This window comes from Camellia sinensis, chromosome 5 (assembly GCF_055761805.1).
Source record: "Camellia sinensis isolate YWXY chromosome 5, ASM5576180v1, whole genome shotgun sequence".
Lineage (NCBI taxonomy): Eukaryota > Viridiplantae > Streptophyta > Magnoliopsida > Ericales > Theaceae > Camellia > Camellia sinensis.
This window is the reverse complement of record NC_138965.1, coordinates 179,755,051-179,763,947: the sequence shown is the minus strand read 5'-3', so window position 1 is coordinate 179,763,947 and position 8,897 is coordinate 179,755,051. Positions and strand designations below refer to the sequence as shown.

The 8,897-nt window shown below is 31.1% G+C and overlaps 1 pseudogene; it reads right to left on the bottom strand.

Moving 5' to 3' along the window:
• Positions 1 to 317: 317 nt before the first annotated feature.
• Positions 318 to 1,145, bottom strand: LOC114303499 (receptor protein kinase TMK1 pseudogene; annotated as a pseudogene).
• Between the last annotated feature and the right edge of the window lie 7,752 nt (positions 1,146 to 8,897).

Sequence of the window (8,897 nt, the reverse complement as noted above, 5' to 3'; positions counted from 1 at the left end):
GAAACTTGGACTTGGCTAGCTTTATGGTAAGGTCGGGCTTGATAATTCTTAGTTCTGATGTTTATGGCGTCTGTAGTGAGAAGTTGAAAAAGGTAGCGCTTTGCCTCTTGAGATGTAACACCATTTCACAGGTCTGGGAAATTGCCCCATGCAATCTGGGCATCATGCTTTATCGTTTTCAGAGTTTATACAATGGGTAGAGCTCATAGATTATGTGAATAAAGAAAATGGGCTTCCATTGTCTCATGGTTTTCTTCCTCTTTCTCCCCGATTTTCTCGAGAATATGGACACAACACCCCATCTTGATTCTAGGGTTTTATCCCTCATATTCCTCTCCTCTTTTGAGGCATGTATTCATAAACAGGTGCCTACTAAGAGTCCCTTGAGGCATGTATTCATAAACAAGTAGCCTCTCATTTCCATCCAAGCAGTAACCCAAGAGAGAAACCAAATGCCTATGTCGAACCTTGAAAAGCACTGCAATCTCAGAATTGAACTCATCCAAACCCTTGTCACTCACCACTCCAGACTCCATCCTCTTAACCGCAATCTTACTCCCATCATTGAACTCTCCTTTGTAAACTTTTCCAAATCCTCCTCTTCCCAATATGTTCTCTTCGCTAAAATTGTTGGTCACAGTCTTCAAAACTTGAATGGAGATTACCATATTTCTGGATTCAATAACACGAATATCACTAGGTCCACGACTGTCATGACTGTATGTTTCACCCGTTGTCCCACCAGTCAAACCCAAATCAGCAATGGTAATCTTAACATCATCATGGTCTGAACATGAATGATGAGGACGAACCACCATGGCATTTGGACTCTGCACCCTCCAAGAATGCTTTTGTTTAGCCCTACAAATGTCGAACACACTAACCCCAACAGCCAATACCGCACAAATACAACTAATTACCAAACCCACAACCACACCAGTCAACTTATTGCCACTACTTCCCGAAGTCTTTGTTCCACTAACTGAGGGCGTACCCGGCAATGGACTAACACTATCATTCCCAATATCAGGATTCCCACTAAGACTCATTTTCTGAAAATTGACAACAGTAATGTCTCCATTAGAACAAGTGAGACCTATCCACTGGACACAAGGATCATTCCCTTTCCAACTATCCGCAAACATCGTTGGATAACCAACAGAGGAGACGAGAGAGAGGAATAAAACCCTAGAAACCATGAGAGAAAGTGGTGGTGGTGGGGGAGTTGATCTGGCATTTTGAGGAGGGTGATTATAAAGAGTAATGTTGGAGATATAAATAGAAGAATGTTATATGTATTTATAAATATTTATAATTTGTATAATAGGTAGAGTATGTAATAATGACATAATATTAATTGATATATTAATGTATATATTAATTAGTGCATGTAACACTATTAATTTCAAAAATTTATCAAATGTTTTACTAAGGGGTCGTTTGGGATGATCTAAATAAGTGCACTTTTTGACTTTTTATGAAATATGAGTTGAGTTTGAAATGATATGTTAGAGAGGTGATGTGACTTAAATAAGATGATATGACTTAAATAGGATAGTGACTTTTTGACTTTTTATAAACATGTCAAACCAAGCCTAAATCTTTTATATGGGATCTAAATAATCTATCAGCCATCTTACTAAATCTTTGATATGAATGTAAAATCTACGCACATATGAATTTGTACGAGTCATATACATATGATATATTTAATAAAATATTAAATAAATTATTTGAGATTAATGGTAATTTTTTTAAAATGTGATTTTTAGAGGGAGGGAGAGACAGAAAAGTGTTTTTGAGTATTTTGCAGACGAAGCGGCGGAGAATCGGGTTGAAATACTAAACAAGTACAAGAGAAATGAGACTGACAGAGACAATGATATTTGAGAAAGGGAGGAATATATGTATGGTGAGTTATGTGAAAGATTTCAAATAATTTATTAAATTTTTTAGATGAATATTAAATTTATATATATGTGATTTGTATGAGACTTAAACTCATGTGAAAATTTTGATAAATTATTTAAGTTTTACAGCATTTTTCATGTATGGTTGCAAAGTTGTCACAATGCCTGGGTCTCATTTTTTTTTTTAATTATTTTTTGAGGTTGGTTTGAAAAAAGGTTTTATTCATAAATTTTATAATTAGAATTCGTATTTAATTTTATTCCTAATTTATAATTGAGTAAATTACAAATACACCATCTGAGGTTTGCTTAAAATACGAATTGTTCCCTGTAGTTTGGAAAATTACAAATACCTCCCTGTCAGAATTTTTTATTTAACAAAATTAATTGAAAAAATGAAATTTATAAGTGTTCACCTATACAATAATAAAATTTGAATTATTAATTAAAATAAATTTTAACATTATTAAAAATTATTAATTAACTTAATGATTTATTAATAAAAAGACCTATTTGTTATGAAATTAGAAACCTTAGAGGCATAATATAATTTTTAAAATCACATTAAGTAATTTGTAATTTAAGTAAATCTCAAGAGGTGTGTTTTTAATTTACCCTTTATAATTCTAGTCTTGCTTTCAAAAGGATCCAAAAAAAAAAAAATTAATATATGTCTAAATTTAATAATATAATCTCAATTCGATTTGCAGCTTAATTGTAAAAGAAATTTCATTAGAGTATTTAATTTAATTTATCTTCTACAATGTAATTAAATTTTTTACTATTTATATATTGTTAAAATTTATATTTTTGGAAAAATTAAATCAACGTCATTACATAACAATGTGAATCTTTCTATGATGATTATAAATATAAAATTTCAAATATTATTAAATTTTAACTATCTAAAAATAATTATGGAGAAAGCTCCAATAAATCTCAAATTTAGGAATATTAACCCATTTAGTCCCGAAGGTTTTTTGTTGGACTAATAGGTCCTATTTCCCAAGAAGCTTACTATAGGCCTTTTTATGATTTCCCTTCTTTTCAAACATATCTAGGCTATTGTGACAAAATTTGGTGACGAAATTTTTTTTTTGTCTTAAAATTTAACCCAAAGATGACGAAATATTAATTTTGTCGTTTGTTTTAATTTTTCTCAAAAGTATAGGAGACGAAAACAAAATTTCGTCTGCAAAAATGAGGCGCTAATTTTATTTGCATTGGCGCAAATTATTTTAGCTCAATGGAGACAAACATTTTTGCCACAAAATATTTTTTTTTTTTTGTGACGAACGTAATTCGTCACCAATAAATTCCATACCTATTAAACGATGTCATTGCATATTTCCATTTATTAGGCTACAAATATATTTTTGTTTGGGAATGATAAGTTATGGAAGACGAAAATATTTTATCACCAATAAACACTCCATCATGCAGACAATGTCATTTCATTTTTCTATTAAATAGGCGACGAATATATTTTTGCTTCGGAAGAATAAGTCATGGGAGACGAAAATATTTCGTCACTAATAAATTCTAATTGATTGCGTGACGAATATATTTTTTGTCTCATAAGGTTAAGTTGTGGAAGACAAAAATATTTCATCACCAATAATAAATTCTTTGTTTTGGTATTTAAGAATACAAAAATATTTATCACTAATCATTTCTCTTTATTAAAATGCTATGGTTTTGTGTTTCGAAGCATTGAAACTGTGACCCCAAGAGATACACTTTGACGCTTATCACTCATTTTTATGTACACGGACCTTGAAGTTGTGACCCAAGAAGACACTTTCTACAAACCCTCATTTCTCTCTCGCACTTGAGTCTACTCGTCTCTCACAAGTATTGAAGTCGTGACTCAAGAAGACACTCTGTAAACCATTTCTTCTATTTCGCGCTAAAGCCCCTCTCTTCTGTCTCACACTTAAGCCCCTCTCTTCTGTCTCACACTCAAGTCGTGACCCAAGAAGACACGTCCTACAAACCGTCATTTCTCTCTCGCACTTGAGCCTACTCCTCTCTCACAAGTATTGAAGTCGTGAAGCAAGAAGACACTCTGTAAACCATTTCTTCTATTTTCGCACTAAAGCCCCTCTCATATGTCTCACACTTAAGCCCTTCATGCATGCCAGTATTGAAGCTATTATCCAAGAAGGCACCTTATGCAAAACCGACTATTCTTTCTCATAGTGAAGGCGCCTCTTGCATAAGCACTTTTTCTTATTGTCTGAACCAACTCTACCATTTTCGTATAGAACATCCATTTTAGAAAAATCGCAGGTCAAAACCCCTCTCCACACACAAAAAAAAGAAGATAATTAATGTAGCTATTTTTTTGTGAGAAAAAAAAAACAGAGGAAAAATTAATAATTATTTTTTAATTTTCAAAATTAATAGAAAACATTACTTTGTTTAGTATGGAGTTTTCAATAATTAATTTGTAATTTTTAATCAATATTTTTTTAGTGAACATTTTTTAATATTATAATTTTTTTTCTTTTTTTTTTACTTTTTAAATCCCTTTAATTTGGATAAGGAAAAATTACAGTAGTTGTCCCGGTACTTTGGTCCTTGTGTGATATAAATGGTATTGGCCATATCTATATCTATCTATCTATCTATATCTATTTATTATATAAGGAAAATGGGGGGTTTTTAACTTACAAGCCTTGTGGGAGCTCAAATATCCGAATCTTAATTTTCTAAATTTTTGATTTAAAAACAAAAAAAAACTCAGCATTTATTGACTTCTCTCAACCCACTTTTTGACTTCTCCTATATCTACTCCTACACCCTTTTCAACTTCTCCCATACATTATGGCTAGTGATAAGATTGTTAAATTATTTTTATAAAGAAATCTTAAAAAAATAATTTGTATATTAAAAAAATATCTAAAACAAATATAAATTCTTATTAAATCTATCTATCTATCTATCTATTATATAAGGAAAAAAAAAGTTTCTAACTCACATGCCTTGTGGGAGTTCCAATATCCCAATCTTAATTTTTTTAATTTTTGATTTAAAAAAAAAAATCTCAGCATTTATTGACTTCTCCCAACCCACAAGCCTTTTTGACTTCTCTCATACCTACTCCTGCACCCTTTTCAACTTCTCCCATACATTATGGTTATTGATGAGATTGTTAAATTATTTTTATAAAAAAAATTAAAAAAATAATTTGTATATTAAAAAATATCTAAAACGAATATAAATTCTTATTAAATCTATCTATCTATCTATTATATAAGTAAAATGGGGTTTCTAACCACAAGTCTTGTGGGTGCTTTAATAGCTCAAACTAAAATTTCTAATTTTTTGATTTTAAATAATTAAATTTCAATTTATCGATCCACTACAAGAAAATGCATTTTTAGCGACCACTTTGCCTCTTTCTCTCTCTCACTCATCACTCTGTCTCTCTCTCTTTCTCTCTTCTCTATTTGTCTCACACTTATCCCTCTCTCTCACCACTCATCTCCTCTACCACATTCACCACTACTGCACATGTCATTCCACTACCACTGTTGCCACTCCAACTCTACAACTAACATTATTATCATCATCGCCACCACTCCATACTACAACAAAAATAACTATTTACGGCATCATATTTACGGCATGCATTAAATGCATGTCATAGTTAGTACATTCTACAACATTTTTTCTTGCAAGCCGTTAATGTTTTGTCAATAATGGCATACATACCGTGTAAGTCGTTAATTTATATATTTATAGCATACAAAAGTATGTCGTACAAAATGTATGTTTTTACGACTTACAAAAATATGTCGTAAAATATTTACACGACATACATTTCACATTGTAAAATATTATAACTTTACACGACATGCTAATGAATGTCGTGAAAACTTCTACAAAAAAAAAAAAAAAAAAATTCAATCCGATTTTTTTTGACATACAAAAGTATACCGTAAAAAATGTATATTTTCATGGCATATAAAAATATATTATAAAATATTTCACTTAAGATAACATGCATTTCATGTCGTAAAATATTAAATTTTATATATATTTTTTGAATTTAGTGATTTTTTTAGAAAATTAAAAAATATTTTCCTTCTAAGTATATGTAAATTATTTAAATTTAAAAAGTAAAAAAAAAAATTATTTAAAAACTTATGCCACGCTCCCTCTCATTCTAGATCTATACCTATTTGTAACGCCCTCAAAATAACAACATTAAACCCATCAAATAAGACATTCTTTAACATATGAAATAACCACATTCTTCTATTTATCAGAGTTTCATTACAAAAAGTATTACATGTTAACAACAAAAGCAAATGCCCTATAGGCTTACAGCTTTCCAAGTTAACACTTGGTTACAACAAAAGAGTACTAACTCATACACGTTAAGCCCTTGGCTTGAATTTACATGTAATACATCAAAAGTAAAACGACAAAAGTATGTCCGCCTCTAGCCTCCCAAGCTATGTCCTTGGAGGTGGCATGCTACCTGTACCTAAAAATGATATTCCCATATAGGGTGAGCCACAGCCCAGTAGAAATACACTAAACCAACCATGAACAATGACTAAAAGATTAGCAATTGATAGATGGCCAACACTGATACATTCACATAAATCACCTTTTATGTCATACGACTTAAGAGTCCAAGTTACTTTTCATTTTCCCTTTTTCAACAGATAAGCATGTTAGCTCTATCATTATTTCAACAGATTTGTATAACAACAATATCCCACATTCACAGATAAGCATATAAGCTATATCCACATTCTCAACAGATATGTATAACAACAATATCCCACATTCACAGATAAGCATATAAGCTCTATCTTCACTTCTCTAGACAAGCATATGAGCTGTATCTACGGAGTTCATCCCCTATCTTCTCCCAATACTATCCGGTTTAGAGGTACATCCCCTATCTTCCCCTAAACCGCGGAGTACATCCCCCATCTTCTCCTCTACACATAACGTATACAGACACATTGGTTCTATATACAATCACCCAATACATACAGTTAATGTATTCTATCAACCGTCAAATTCCATGACACATTCCATTGATTAGTTTCCGTTTGCCTAATCATCATGCATTGTCTACAACAATCACGACTATTCTCCACCGATAGCCCAAAGCAGTTATTTCTAAACAGAAAATAAATGCACAATGGATATTCAATCAACATTTCATTCCGGTGAGTAACAAATAATTCAACTACACCCTTTAACCCCATACATTCCCACTTTCAACAATTTCATTTCATTTCCTCATTTCTCACAATTAATTATCCCAATTAATCAAACAATGTACTTAGGTCATTTTTCATAATTAACATTTCAACCCTTAGGTCCCATTTTCATCAATGAATCAACATTTATTCCATTTCTCTATGCCAAACATGCATCTAGGTTTATTATGAATAAAACCGCAACTTTTGTAAAATAACACAAAAGCCCCAAACTTTCACCAAATTACCAAACCAACCCCAACATCTCAAAATACTAAAATTTAAAGACAAAATCCATAGAGAGGAGTAGGATATCCCTACCTCGAAGTTTGAGCCAAAAAGGAGATGAAGACTCGAAGATCAACGTGCTCCAAATCCAAACTTTTTCAGATTAAATCGAAGCTCTCAACGCCCTCTATCTTTTTAACAAAGGCCCTAGGCTAGATTCACACTCTAGGGAGATCAAATCTCAGAGAGAATGTAAGTTTAGAGAGAGAGAGTCTCGGATCTAGGGTTTGAAAGAAAAAGAAAGTGAAAAACTGATGTTCAAAAACCACTACAACAAATTTGGGATTTAAAGACGAAACAAATTTGTCCCAAAATGTATATATTTCGTCACCCAAACTAATTACGACGAACATTTTTCGTCACCCGTTCTGTCGCCAAAGGGTCGTCGCTAAAGGGTCTTAGAGACGAAAAAAAAAATTCGTCATTGAAAATGATAAATTTATGACGAATTTTTTTGTCTCCAATACACTTTGTTGGGAACATACTTGTAAGTAATTAGCGACAAAATATTTTGTCATTAAAGGAGAAATTAGAGACAAAAGTATTTCGTCATAAATATAAGAAATAGAGACGAAATAATTTTGTCACGTTTAATATAAATAAAGACGAAAATTTTTTGTCAAAGAAGCTACCAATAGAGACAAAAACAAATTCATCATTAAAAACGATAAATTTGTGACGAATTTTTTTGTCTCCAATACACTCTGTTGGGAACATACTTGTAAGTAACTAGCGACAAAATATTTTGTCATTAAAGGAAGAAATTAGAGACAAAAGTATTTTGTCATAAATATAAGAAATAGAGACGAAATAATTTTGTCACGTTTAATATAAACAAAGACAAAAAAAATTTGTCAAAGAAGCTACCAATAGAGACAAAAACAAATTCATCATTAAAAATGATAAATTTGTGACGAATTTTTTTGTCTCCAATACACTCTGTTAGGAACATACTTGGAAGTAATTAGCGACAAAATATTTTGTCATTAAAGGAGAAATTAGAGACAAAAGTATTTTGTCATAAATGTAAGAAATGGAGACAAAATAATTTTGTCACGTTTAATATAAACGAAGACGAAAATTTTTTGTCAAAGAAGCTACCAATAAAGACAAAAATAAATTCATCATTAAAAATAATGAAATAATGTCAAAAAAAATTCGTCACACATTGAGGGTAATAGTGACAAAATGTGACAATATTTTTTGTCATGACAAATTCATTTAGCGACGAAATAAAGAATTCATGACAAAATTAATCATCCACCTAAGCTAAATAAGAGACAAAAAAACCTTCGTTAGAGATGAAATTTTTTTTCAATAATTCCATAATATTTTTTTCCACATTATATACCTATTTTATCAAAATCTAAATTTTATTCAACAAATATGACCCTGTTCATGTTGAAACCTGTTGAATATAACAATTCCATCACAACTTAACCTAACCTGTTATCAACACATTTACGAA